We start from the raw sequence: 14,720 nt of genomic DNA on the forward strand, positions 1-14,720 counted from the left end.
AATAATTACTAACCCTCAGCTCCATCTAGTGGCAAAAAGAAAAACAAAAACAAATGAGTAAAAAAATAAATAAAGTATAATACCTCATTATAAAAAAAAAGTAAAAAAAGAAAAAAAAGACATTGTAAAATACCTCATTATGGCCACTAGATGGAGCAGGAGATCTTAGGAAATAATTACTAACCCTCAGCTCCATCTAGTAGCCATAATGAGGTATTTTACTTAATTTTTTTTTTTTTTACAATTTTTTTTAATAATAAATTATATTTGACATTTAGTGCAACTTAAAGGGGAACATTTAATTTTGCCCCATTTGCACAAAACAAGCTTTTCTGGATGAATAGCCATACCATTTTATTTTCTAAATACAACCCTATAACTTACATCTGTAGGAGCAGCTTTGCTGGAAAAAATGCCAATACAGTTTTCTTATAATTCATAAAAAAATTGGGTGGTTGGGGAGTGGTTGGGGAAAATACCACATCATGGCCACTAGATGGAGCCAAGGCTCACAGGAAATAAATTACTAACCCTCAGCTCCTTCTAGTGGCCATAATGAGGTATTTTAATTCATTTTTTTTCACTCATTTGTTTTTTTTTTGTTTCTTTTTTTTATAATAATAAATAACATTCGAAATGTAGTGGAACTAAAAGGGGAACATTTTATTTTGGCCCATTTGCACAAAACAAATGTACCTGCAGCTTTGCTGGACAAATAGCCATGCCTATAAACTTACATCTGTAGCAGCAGATTTGGGGAAAAAAATGCCAATACAGTTTTCTTATAATTCATAACAAAATTGAGTGGTTGTGGAAAATACCACATTATGGCCACTAGATGGTGCTGAGGATCATAGGAAGTAATTACTAACCCTCAGCTCCATCTAGTGGCCATAATGAGGTATTTTACTTTTTTATTTTTTATTCATTTTTATTTATTTTGCTACTTTCATTTTTTAATGATAAATAACATTTGACATGTCGTGGAACTTAAGGGGAACATTGTATTTATAATTCATAAAGAAAATAGAGAGGTTTGGGGAAAATACCACAATATGGCCACTAGATGGTGCTGAGGATCATAGGAAGTAATTACTAACCCTCAGCTCCATCTAGTGGCCATAATGAGGTATTTTACTTTTTTATTTTTTATTCATTTTTATTTATTTTGCTACTTTCATTTTTTAATGATAAATAACATTTGACATGTCGTGGAACTTAAGGGGAACATTGTATTTATAATTCATAAAGAAAATAGAGAGGTTTGGGGAAAATACCACAATATGGCCACTAGATGGAGCTGGGGATCACAGGAAATAATTACTAACCCTCAGCTCCATCTAGTGGCCATAATGAGGTATTTTACTTCATTTTTCTTTTTACTCATTTTTATTTTTTTACTTTCATTTTTTAATAATAAATAACATTTGACATGTTGTGGAACTTAAAGGGGAACATTTTATTTATAATTCATAAAGAAAATAGAGAGGTTGGGGAAAATACCACATTATGGCCACTAGATGGAGCTGGGGATCATAGGAAATAATTACTAACTCTCAGCTCCATCTAGTGGCCATAATGAGGTATTTTACTTCATTTTTCTTTGGTTTTTTACTCATTTTTTTTTTGTTTTTTACTTCCATTTTTTAATAATAAATAACATTTGACATGTAGTGGAACTAAAGGAGGAACATTTGATTTTTCCCCATTTGCACAAAACAAGCTTTTCTGGACGAATAGCCATGCCGTTTTATTTATAAATACAACCCTATAACTTACATCTGTAGCAGCAGCTTTGCTGAAAAAAATGCCAATGCAGTTTTCTTATAATTCATAAAAAAAATAGGGTGGTTGGGGAAAATACCACATTGTGGCCACTAGATGGAGCTAAGGATCATAGAAAATGAAATACTGATCCTCAGCTCCATCAACTGGCCCTAATGAGATATTTTCCTAAACCCCTTTATTTTTTTAAATCAATGAATAACATTCGACCCGTAGAGAAAATGGAAGGCGAGCATTCAATTTTGACTAATTTGCACAGAATAAATGCACCAACAGCTTTACTGGACTATTGGCCATGCCATCATTTTATAACAACACCCCTAACTCACATCTGCAGCAGCAACTTTGCTGGACCAACACCCATGCAACTAAAAAATAAATAAATAAATAAAAGAATAAAAAACGAAGGTGGTTGGGGAATACTGCATTATATAGGATCATTGATAATAAATAAAGATTCTCAGCTCCATCTAGTGGCCATAATGATGTATTAGGCCAAATCAGTCTACTTTTGATCGATGAATAACATTCGACGTGTCGAGAAAATAGAAGGCGAACATTCAATTTTGACCTGTTTGCACAGAACAAATGTACCAACGGCTTCACAGGAGCCATGCCATCTTTTTATAAATACACCCCTAAAACTCACACCTGTACCAGCAGCTTTGCTGGACAAACACCTATGCACATTTTTTCTACTGTATAGTTAATAAAAAAATAGAGTGGTTGGGGAAAATAGCGCATTATAGCCATTATATGGAGCTAAGGGTTATTGGAAATAAATAATGACCCTCAGCTCCATCTAGTGGTCATAATAGGGTCTTTTCCAGAACCAGTCTATTTTTTTTAGCAATGAATAATATTCGCCCTGTAATGGAAATAGTAGGAGAACATTCGATTTTGCTGTATTTGCTCCAAATCATTTGGTGTAGGGGGGATTATAGTGTGGGGTTGTTTTTCGGGGGTTGGGCTTGGCCCCTTAGTTCCAGTGAAGGGAACTCTTAAGGCGTCAGCATACCAAGACATTTTGGACAATTTCATGTCCCAACTTTGTGGGAACAGTTTGGGGATGGCCCCTTCCTGTTCCAACATGACTGCGCACCAGTGCACAAAGCAAGGTCCATAAAGACATGGATGAGTGAGTTTGGGGTGGAGGAACTTGAATGGCCTGCACAGAGTCCTGACCTCAACCCAATAGAACACCTTTGGGATGAATTAGAGCAGAGACTGCAAGCCAGGCCTTCTCATCCAACATCAGTGCCTGACCTCACAAATGTACTTCTGGAAGAATGGTCAAACATTCCCATAGTCACACTCCTAAACCTTGTGGACAGCCTTCCCAGAGGAGTTGAAGCTGTTATAGCTGCAAAGGGTGGGCCAACTCAATATTGAACCCTACGGACTAAGACTGAGATGCCATTAAAGTTCATGTGTGTGTAAAGGCAGGCGTCCCAATACTTTTGGTAATATAGTGGAAATGACTTCTATGAGTTTTTCATCCTCTGGCAGGATGCGATATTCTGGGAGTTTTATAGCTCCTCCACACCTACAATAATTGTGAAGTCGAGGGGAGGGGGGAGGAGCCTGTGTGAGCGTGTGTGAGTTCACGCCAAAGTACATTCGTCCCATCAATTACACAACCATGCCATTGTTTACCATGGGAAGGTTTTCGTAGAACCTCAGCTCGTGTTGTTACTAAAAATAGAATATTGTTAAACAAGATGATAAAAATAAAAATGTAACTTTATATCTTTGGGGTTTTTTTTTTATTTGTTTTTATTTTTTTATCTTTGGATGGAGTAATGAAGGGTTAGGACCCCCTGTCAGGTTTTATATTGAGGTCTGTGTCCCCGCTGAGAGAAGATTCACCCTTTCTGTTTGTCCGTTGTCACCCCTGGGGAAGTGATGGGTAATTATTAGGGCCAGTTCACACCACATGCAGTCCAGTGGATTTTTTTTTCTGCACCAGAAACGCATTGGAAAGTGGGTTATATGGTTTCCAATGGCATAGTTCACACCAGTGCATTCCAGATCCCCAAAAAAAATTAAAAAGTAGAACATGCTACATTTATACTGCACTGGACTGTACTTGGAATGCTGTAAAACACATCAAAAACGCACCTCGATGGACCAACAACATAGAGGAACACACATCTTTATTTAAGGTTAAGAACAAAAGAGGGGGGGGGGGATGCACTGGACTGCATCAAAAACCCACCAAAAATGCACTGGAATGCATCAAAACCCCCCCAAAAATGCACTGGAATGCATCAAAAACCCACCAAAAATGCACTAAACACATCAAAAACCCACAAAAAACGCACTGGAATGCACCAAAAATGCACTGAAACACATCAAAAACCCACCATAAACGCACTGGAATGCACCAAAAACGCACTGTAACGCATCAAAAACCCACCAAAAACGCACTGGAGCGCACCAAAAACCACCAAAAACGCATCAAAAACATGTCAGCAACGCGCATGCAGAAAAACATCTGGATTGCATCTGCACTGTGTTTCTATGGTGTGAACTGGCCCTAAAATGCTTTAAAAACGCACTGGAAAGCACCTAAATGCACCAAAAACGCACTGCAACACTATTAAAGGTTAAGAAAAAAGAGGGTGGAAAAATGCACCGGACTGCATCAAAAACGCACCAAAAATACACCAAAAGTGCACTGGAACGCATCAAAAACGTGTCCAAAACACGCATGCAGAAAAGCATCTGGAATGCATCCGGACTGCATTTCTATGGTGTGAACTGGCCCTAAAATGCATCAAAAACGCACTGGAACATACATGTCCTTACTTAAGGTTAATAAAAAAGAAAGGGCACTGGACTGCATTAAAAACGTACCAAAAACAGTTTAAAAAAGTATTGGAATGCATCAAAACCGTGTCAAAAACGAGCAGAAAAGCATCTGAGATTCACCTGGACTGCGTTTCTATGGTGTGAATTGGCCCTAAAACGCATCAAAAACGCACTGGAACACACAGGTCCTTATTTAAGGTTAAAAAAAAAAAAGAGGGTGGAAAAATGCACTGGACTGGATCAAAAACGCACCAAAAATACACCAAAAGTGCACTGGAACGCATCAAAAACGCACCAAAAATACACCAAAAGTGCACTGGACTGCATCAAAAACGCACCAAAAATACACCAAAAGTGCACTGGAACGCATCAAAAACGCACCAAAAATACACCAAAAGTGCACTGGACTGCATCAAAAACGCACCAAAAATACACCAAAAGTGCACTGGACTGCATCAAAAACGTGTCCAAAACGCTCATGCAGAAAAGCATCTGGAATGCATTCGGACTGCATTTCTATGGTGTGAACTGTGAACTGGCCCTAAAACACATGAAAAAGGCACTGGAACGCACCAAAAATGCACTGGAACACACATGTCCTTATTTAAGGTTAAGTAAAACGAGGGGGGGAAAATGCACTCAACTGCATCAAAAAAGCACCAAAAATGGATCAAAGACGCCCTGAAAAGCATAAAAACTGATCAAAAATGCACATTCAGGAAAGCATCTGGACTGCGTTTCTATGGTGTGAACTGGCCCTAAAAATGCATTAAAAATGCACTAGAACACACATGTCCTTATTTAAAGTAAAAAAAAAATGAAAGGGGGGGGGATGCACTGGACTGCAAAAAAAAAATGCACCAAAACCCTGGAACGCATCAAAAATGTGCATGCAGAAAAGCATCTGGAATGCACCTGGACTGCGTTTCTATGGTGTGAACTGGCCCTAACTGATAGAGTTGTCACCAGAACAGGAAATGAGAAGAAATCTTGCTATGGGGACACATCTTTTCTTTCCTCAGTGACGGGATGTGAAGGGAAATCTCCCCAGCAGGAAACAGCAAAAAAAAAAAAAAAAGCATGCCAGGGGTGATAATAACCCTTCCCTTCCCCAGCCTGGGCTGAAATGGCTTCCTCTGATTTCCCTGCACACTGTGAGCTTCCGGCCTGCCAGTCTCATTATTACAGTAACAGTGCATATGTATAGCACTGATTACTGCAGTAATGTCACTGGTACCCCCAAAAGTGTCAAAAATGTCAGTCAGGGGTCCGATCTGTCCACCGCAATGTCGCAGTCTCGCAAAAAAAATCGCAGATCGCTGCCATTACTAGTAAAAAAATAAATAAATAAATAAAAATGACATAAATCTTTCCCCTAGTTTGTAAACGCGACAACTTTTGCGCAAACCAATCAAAATACGCTTATTGCGATTTTATTTTATCAAAAATATGTAGCAGAAAACAAATTGCCCTAAAATGATGAAAAATTTTGATATTACGCTACTTTAGCACAATTTCAAAGCTGCTGGTCAGTGCGATTTCCTGCAAGCCGCGCATGAAATCGCCAAAAATAGTTCAGGAACCTTTTTAAAGTTGGAGCCGCACTGATTTGAACAGTTCCAGAGGCACAAATAGGGTGCGACTTGTCATGCGATTTCGAACTGTCAATTCGCATGACAAGTCGCAGCGGTGTGAATGGGGTCAGAAAAATGAAGCCCTCATCTGATTGGTTACTGTGATAAATGACAAACACATAACTATAAATATTTACAGGTTTACAGAATCATTATTTTGTAAGGAGCGGAGTCATTGATTGGCTGATTGATGTTGCAATCCGATTCCTCCTCTATAGAACACGAGGGAACAATTTGTACCAAAACAATAATGAGATCAAAAACTTTCCACCCTGCAGAGATCAGAGCTCCGCCCACGGCGTATCCGTCCAGCCAAGTCATGTTTAACCACTTCTGGACTGGAAGGATTTTCCCCCTCAATGACCAGGCCATATTTTGCACTGCGTTACTTTAACGGACAATTGCGCGGTCATGCGACGCTGTACCCAAATAAAATTGATGTCCTTTTTTTCCTACAAATAGATCTTTCTTTTGGTGGTATTTGATCACCTGTGCAATTTTTATTTTTTGCGCTATGAACAAAAAAAACAAAAACAATTCTGGAAAAAAAAATATATATATTTCAATTTCTGCTATATAACAATCCCAATAAAAAAAACATGTAAAAATCTAATTTTTTCAATTCTGAAAAAAAAAAAAAAAACAATATTTTTTACATTCTGCTATATGACATTCCCAAAAATAAAAATGTAGAAATCTAAATTTTTTCATTCTTTTAGGCCAATTTGTTTTCTGCTACATATTTTTGGTTAAAAAAAAAAAAAAAAAATCGCAATAAGCGTATTTTGATTGGTTTGCGCAAAAGTTATTGCGTCTACTAACTACGGGAAAGATTTATGTCATTTTAAAAATTTTTTTTTTATTAGTAATGGCGGCGATCTGCGATTTTATGCGGGACTGCGACATTGCGGCGGACAGATCGGACCCCTAACTGACATTTTTGACACTTTTGGGGGGACCAGTGACATTACTACAGTAATCAGTGCTAAAAATATGCACTGTTACTGTAATAATGACACTGGCAGGGAAGGGGTTAACCCTATGGATGATCAAGGGGTTAAATGTGTACCTAGGGGGGTGATTCTAACTGTGGGGGGGGGGGGGTGTGGCTTGTGAAATGATCATAGAGACCTGTGATCCTATATAGAAGGATCACAGGCGCTCTATGATCATTCCAGGGAGAAGAACGGTCAGCTGTGTTTACAACAGCCGACCGTTCTTCTCTCTCAGCGGGGAACGATCGCGGGTGTCAGGGTCAGGCGGCAATCAGAGCTGCCTGACCCGTGCATCGGAGTCTCTGCTGTCGAGTGGGGGTGGGAGCGTGCCCAAGGCGGCGCGCGCTCGAACCCTAGAGAATTGTCGCTATTTTTTTTGTTTATAGCGCAATAAATAAAAATCGCAGAGGTGATCAATTACCACCATTAAAATGAATAGACTTCCAATGCAGCAAAAATCGTACGCACTGCAATTATTTTTTTACTGCAATGCATGTACTTTGCTCCAGTTCATTTGGGCACTATTCAAAATGAATGGGACTGCAACGCATGTAATGCGCATTGCTGCATGCGCAACACACATTGCATTTAGGCAGCACAATAAAATGATAATTATTAAGACGGTTCCAATGCAACAAAGCGCCCCAAACATCAGAGGCACGTAAACCTTTTACCGCAAAAGCATGTGCGTTGCCTTTTTTAATTTGTTGAATTGAATAGTTAAATTGCTGTTCAAAATGAATGCCACTGCAACACATGTAACGCATGTTGCTGCACATGTAATGCTCGTTGCATTTAGGAAGCCCAATAAATCCAATAGGCTTCCAATGCAGCAAAGTGTCGCAAAAAATTGTACGCGCTGCAAATATTTTTTACTGCAATGTGCGTTGCGTTAGTTCATTTGGGTTCAATTCAAAATGAATATCACTGCAGCACATGTAACGTGCGTCGCAATTAGACAGCCCATTAAAATGAATAGGCTTCCACTGTTACACAGCATCCCAAAAATCAAACGCTCTGCAAACTTTTTGCTGCAACCCACTTCCGTGCATTACCATGCAATGCATGTGCGTTGCTTTAGTTAATTTGAGTGCTATTAAAAATGAATGGGACTGCAATGCATGTGATGCGCATTGCTGCACGTGCAACACGCATTGCATTTAGGCAGCACACTGAAATTATAATTATTAAGCTTCCCAAAAATCAGACACACCACAAACGTTATGGCGCAATGCACTTTAGTGCCTCGCCATGCAGCGCATGTTCATTGCCTTTGTTCTTTTGGGTTTAATTCAAAATGAATAGCACTTGCGCATGTAACGTGCGTTGCATTTAGGCAGCCCAATAAAAGGAAGAGGGTTCCAATGCAACAAAGCGTCCCAAACATCCGAGGCACGTAAACCTTTTACCGCAGCGCACTTTGGTGCCTCGACATGCAGCGCATGTTCATTGCCTTTGTTCTTTTGGGTTTAATTCAAAATGAATAGCACTTGCGCATGTAACGTGCGTTGCATTTAGGCAGCCCAATAAAATGAAGAGGGTTCCAATGCAACAAAGCGTCCCAAACATCCGAGGCACGTAAACCTTTTACCGCAGCGCACTTTGGTGCCTTGCCATGCAGCGCATGTTCATTGCCTTTGTTCTTTTGGGTTTAAGTCAAAATGAATAGCACTTGCGCATGTAACGTGCGTTGCATTTAGGCAGCCCAATAAAAGGAAGAGGGTTCCAATGCAACATAGCGTCCCAAACATCCGAGGCACGTAAACCTTTCACCACAATGCACTTTGGTGCCTCGCCATGCAGCGCATGTTCATTGCCTTTGTTCTTTTGGGTTTACTTCAAAATGAATAGCACTTGCGCATGTAACGTGCGTTGCATTTAGGCAGCCCAATAAAATGAAGAGGGTTCCAATGCAACAAAGCGTCCCAAACATCCGAGGCACGTAAACCTTTTACCGCAGCGCACTTTGGTGCCTCGCCATGCAAAGCATGTGCGTTGTCTAAGTTAATTTGTTGAATTGAACATTGCTGTTCAAAATGAATCCCACTGCAACACGTGTAACGCACGTTGCTGCACATGTAATGCTCGTTAAATTTAGACAGCCCATTAAATCAAATAGGCTTCCAACGCAACAAATTGTCGCAAAAAAATCGGACGCGCTGCAAACTTTTGGTGCTTCGGCCATGCAATGTATGTGCATTGCCTTGGTTCATTTGGGTTTAATTCAAAATGAATGGCACTTGCTCATGTAACATGCGTTGCATTTAGGCACCCCAATAAAATGAAAAAGGTTCCAATGCAACAAAGCGTCCAAAACATCGGAGGCACGTAAACCTTTTACCGCAACGCACTTTTTGGTGCCTCGCCATGCAATGCATGTGAGTTGCCTTAGTTCATTTGGGGGATATTCAAAATGAAATGCAGGTTGCATTAGGCAGCCCAATAAATCGAACAGGCTTCCAAAGCAACAAAGCGTTACAAAAATTGGACACGCCGCAAACATTTTGCTGCAACACACTTTGGTGCCTCGCCGCGCAGTGCATCTGCTACTCAAAATAAATACTAACCAACCTCATCAACGCATGTAACTTGCCTTGCGGTTTGTTGCGTTAACGCGTGTGTTCCCGCGACGCATAGATGTCAATCAGCCCCTAATTTTCCTGGTTTTGGCAATGCAATAGTAAAATCCTGACTTGGAATAACGTTGCGCTTCCAAACGCAGGGAGTGGAGCGACGTACAAGGTTTACATGGCAATAAAACCAGCATGCGTTTTAAAGCGCTCTGACGCAGGACGGACGCACACAGACCGATCGCTCACCTGTGCAGGTTCGCTCACCGTGCGCTGACTGATCCCCCAGCCTCAGGCTCTCCCTCTAAATAGTGATGGTGATCGGCTCTTCCCAGCACAGCTGTGACGGGATTCAGAAGCTTCTGGACGTCTGTGAGTGTCTCTCCACCCCCCTCCCCCCCCCCCCCAATTCCCGCCAGGCAGAGGGAGGGCGAGGAGAGGGACCAGCGCAGGAGGAGAGAAGCTTCTGGATTATTTTATTTTTTGGCTGTACGTTATCAGAAGTTTAACGCTTTCGTGTTTGGTGTATTTAACCTGGAGAGACGCAGGATCGCCGAAAGCAAGGAAATCTCCGGGGGCTTTAAATAGTTAAAGATCTGGACTTTGGAGATGCCCCGGAGGATGTGTCCTAATCTGGGCCAAGCTGGCCGGGGAGAACCATGGGCGAGATCGCCGCAAGCGTGCGAATGCAAGGGAGCCTCTGGGGGTGTTTAATTAGTTAAAAGCCTGGACTTTGGAGAAGTCCCAGAGGAAGCGTCTGAATCCGGGCCAAGCTGGCCGGGGAGAACCAGGAGCGAGATCACCAAAAGCATGCAAATAAAAGGGAGCCTCTGGGGGGGGGGGGGTTTAATTAGTTAAAAACCTGGACTTCGGTGAAGTCCCAGAGGAAGTGTCTGTATCTGGGGCAAGCTGGCCGGGAAGAACCAGGGGTGAGATTGCCAAAAGTGAGCAGACACCAGGGAGCCTGGGGGGGGGGGGGTTAATTAGTTAAAAGCCTGGACTTTGGAAAAGTCCCGGAGGAAGCGTTCGAATCCGGGCCAAGCTGGCTGGCGAGAACCAGGGCTGAGATCACCGAAAGCGAGCGGACCCCAGGGAGCCTTTGAGGGGGGGAGGAGTTAAATAGTTAAAAACCTGGACTTTGGAGAAGTCCCAGAGGAAGCGTCCGAATCCAGGGCAAGCTGGCCGGGGAGAACCAGGAGCGAGATTGCCAAAAACGTGAGAATGCAAGGGAGCCTCTTAGTTAAAAGCCTACACTTTGGAGAAGTCCGAATCCGGGCCAAGCTGACTGGGGAGAACCAGGGGTGAGATTGCCGAAAGCGTGCGGATGCAAAGGAGCCCCTGGAAGGGGGGGTTAAATAGTTAAAAACCTGGACTTTGGTGAAGTCCCAGAGGAAGTGTCTGTATCTGGGGCAAGCTGGCCGGGGAGAACCAGGGGTGAGATTGCCAAAAGTGAGCAGACACCAGGGAGCCTGGGGGGGGGGGTTAATTAGTTAAAAGCCTGGACTTTGGAGAAGTCCCGGAGGAAGCGTCCGGATCCGGGCCAAGCTGACTGGGAGAACCAGGGGTGAGATTGCCGAAAGCGTGCGGATGCAAAGGAGCCTCTGGGGGGGTGTCCGTATCTGGGGCAACCTGGCCAGGGAGAACCATGTGGGGGAAATCACCGAAAGCGTGCGAATGCGAAGGAGCCTCTAGGGGGGGGGGTTAAATAGTTAAAAACCTGGACTTTGGAGAAGTCCCAGACGAAGTGTCCGAATCTGGGCCAAGCTGGCCGGGCAGAACCAGGGCTGAGATCACCAAAAGCGAGCGGACCCCAGGGAGACTTTGAGGGGGGGGGGGGTTAAATAGTTAAAAACCTGGACTTTGGAGAAGAAGCGTCCAAATCCGGGCCAAGCTGGCCAGGGAGAACCAGGGGCGAGATCGCCAAAAGCGTGAGAATGCAAGGGAGCCTCTTAGTTAAAACCCTGGACTTTGGAGAAGTCTCGGGATAACCATCTAACTCTGTGGCAAGCTGGTCAGGGAGGACGCCAAAAGCGAGCGGACACCAGGGAGCCTTTAAAATAGTTAAGGGGGAATTCCAGTCAACTCTTTTTTTTTTTTTTCTTGGTTTTGTACAGAAATGGTTAAAGAAAGGACACGAAAAACGCTAAACGTGTCCCAAAATTAGATTTTCACTGTTCGTAAAAAAACTGGAAATCTTCAATGTTCGCGTGCAGTGAATTAGGTGCAAAAAAAATGTGCTAAAAGCTGCACATTGCGCAAAACTATAGCGGTAAATGTGCTTATGTAATTACAGGGTCGGCTAAATTATGTATTCATACTGGATTCAACTAATTAAAAAAAAAGAAAAAAAAATTCATGGGGGTCCCTTAAATTAGAGCTAAAACAAAATAATCCCTGTCAATTTCTCTATTTTGCTTATTTGTTTGTTTGATTGCTTTTTTCTGTTTTTTTGGGTGGATTTTTTGTTTTTTTTTGTTTTTTGGGGGGAGTTGTTTGTTTTTATTTTTTGAGGGGGGGGGGTTGTTTGTTTGTTTTATTTCTTTTTTTTTGGGGGGGGGGGTTGTTTGGGCTTTTTTGCTAATTTGTTTGTTTGATTGCTTTTTTCTGTTTTTTGGGTGGATTTTTTGTTTTTTTTTGTTTTTTGGGGGGAGTTGTTTGTTTTTATTTTTTGAGGGGGGGGGGTTGTTTGTTTGTTTTATTTTTTTTTTGGGGGGGGTTGTTTGGGCTATTTTGCTTATTTGTTTGTTTGATTGCTTTTTTTCTGTTTTTTGGGTGGAATTTTTTGTTTGTTTTGTTTTTTGGGGGGGAGTTGTTTGTTTTTATTTTTTGAGGGGGGGTTGTTTGTTTTTTTGTTTTTTTTTATGGGGGGGTTGTTTTCAATTTTTTATTGGGGGGGGGGGTATTTGTTTTGTTTCTTGGGGGTTTTCTGTTTGTTTTTTGTTTTCTTTGTTTGTTTTATTTATTTGGGGGGGGGGTTGTTTAGGTTTTTTTTTGTTTATTTGTTTTATTTATTTTTGGAGGGTTTTGGGGAGTTTTTTGTTTGTTTTGTTTTTTGTTTTTTTGGTGGCATCGGATGGACCGAAAACATAATGTCCCAGAGGTGTTCTACTGGATTTTGGGCAGACGAGCGTGGGGGCCATTCAATGGTATCAATTCCTTCATCCTCCAGGAACTGGCTGCATATTCTCACCACATGAGGCCGGGCATTGTCGTGCACCAGGAGAAACCCAGGACCCACTGCACCAGCGTAGGGTCTGACAATGGGTCCAAGGATTTCATCCCAATACCTAATGGCAATCAGGGTGGCATTGTCTAGGTAGAAGTCTGTGTGTCCCTCCATGGATACGCCTCCCCAAACCATCACTGACCCACCACCAAACGGGTCATGCTGAATGATGTTACAGGCAGCATAACGTTCTCCATGGCTTCTCCAGACCCTTCTATGTCTGTCACATGTGCTCAGGGTGACCCTGCTCTCATCTGTGAAAAGCACAGGGTGCCAGTGGTGGACCTGCCAATTCTGGTGTTCAATGGCAAATGCAAATCGAGCTCCACAATTTTAGGCAGTGAGCACAGGGCCCACTAGAGGAAGTCAGGAACTCAGGCCACTCTCATGAAGTCGGTTTCTGATTGTTTGGTCAGAGACATTCACACCAGTGGCTGCTGGAGGTCATTTTGTAGGGCTCTGGCAGTGCTCATCCTGTTCCTCCTTGCACAAAGGAGCAGATACCGGTCCTGCTGATGGGTTAAGGACCTTCTACAGCCCTGTCCAGCTCTCCTAGAGTAACTGCCTGTCTCCTGGAATCTCCTCCATGCTCTTGAGACTGTGCTGGGAGACACAGCAAACCTTCTGGCAATGGCACATATTGATGTGCTATCCTGGAGGAGTTGGACTGTGCAACCTCTATAGGGTCCAGGTATGGCCTCATGCTACCGTTAGTGACACTGACCCTAGCCAAATGCAAAACTAGTGAAAAACAGGCAGAAAATAGTAGGGAAAAAATGTCAGTGGCCTCCACCTGTAAAACCATTCCTGTTTTCGAGGTTGTCTCATTGTTGCCCATCTAGTGCCCATGTTGTTAATTTCATTAACACCAAAGCAGCTGAAACTGATTACCAACCCCCTCTGCTACTTAACTGACCAGATCAATATCCCAGGAGTTTAATTGACTTGATGCGATACTCTGATTAAAAAGAGTTCCTTTAACTTTTTTGAGCAGTGTATAAAAAATAATATGCAATTAAACATCATATATTCGATAGGGTTACCACCGTCTCTTCAAGCCAAACCCGGACACTTTAGCGGTCTGGGACACCTTTGGGTGCCCCAAAGAGAGTAGCAATGTGGTGTGCATAGAGTGCCGCAGCGAACAGGGGGTGAGGCCAAACTGCTGCCCCCCCCAGTGATGCCGAACCTGCCCCCAGACAGCCGCCCTCAGCTCCAGACAGCAACAGATTTGCATGTGACTATCTTGGTTACGTGGGGAGCCACAGCCGGTCTGAATAATGTACAGGTTTCATTCCGCCAAAAACCTGAACACATGATTCCAAGCCCGGACTGTCCGGGTGAATCCCAGACAAATGGCCACCAGCAGGAAGAAATAACATGGGGTGACAACACAGGTGTGCAATCAGAGGAGAGGAATAGAGCGTTGTCACCCTACAACAGGAAGTGCCTGAACAAGGTTCTTCATGGCAGGGTCGCCAGGGATTATTTTAATGAATTATCACAGAAGAGTCTTGGATCAGAGGCATTTCTTATGAAGATCGCAGCATAGGATCGGATTATGACCTTGGACTACATGAGGCGCCTTATGAGGATCTCCCGACTCAGCCCCAGCAGTGGATGATGTGAGGGGTATTTTGAGAGGCTGGTATTAATGGAGAGGCCTGGGTTCCTTCGGAGGTGTTGAATGTCAGAG

General features: G+C 42.6%; 1 protein-coding gene across 1 annotated transcript in view; it reads right to left on the minus strand.

Annotated features, from left to right (window-relative positions):
* The window catches only part of LOC309567926 (heat shock cognate 71 kDa protein-like), a 49,337-nt gene extending 39,136 nt beyond the window's left edge, over positions 1 to 10,201 (minus strand). The window contains exon 1 of the mRNA XM_082273476.1: positions 10,048 to 10,201. The gene's annotated coding sequence lies outside the window, so the exon portion shown is untranslated. The remainder of the gene's footprint in view (positions 1 to 10,047) is intronic.
* Positions 10,202 to 14,720: the final 4,519 nt, after the last annotated feature.

This window comes from Pelophylax lessonae (genome assembly GCF_965119305.1).
Source record: "Pelophylax lessonae genome assembly, chromosome: 12".
NCBI lineage: Eukaryota > Metazoa > Chordata > Amphibia > Anura > Ranidae > Pelophylax > Pelophylax lessonae.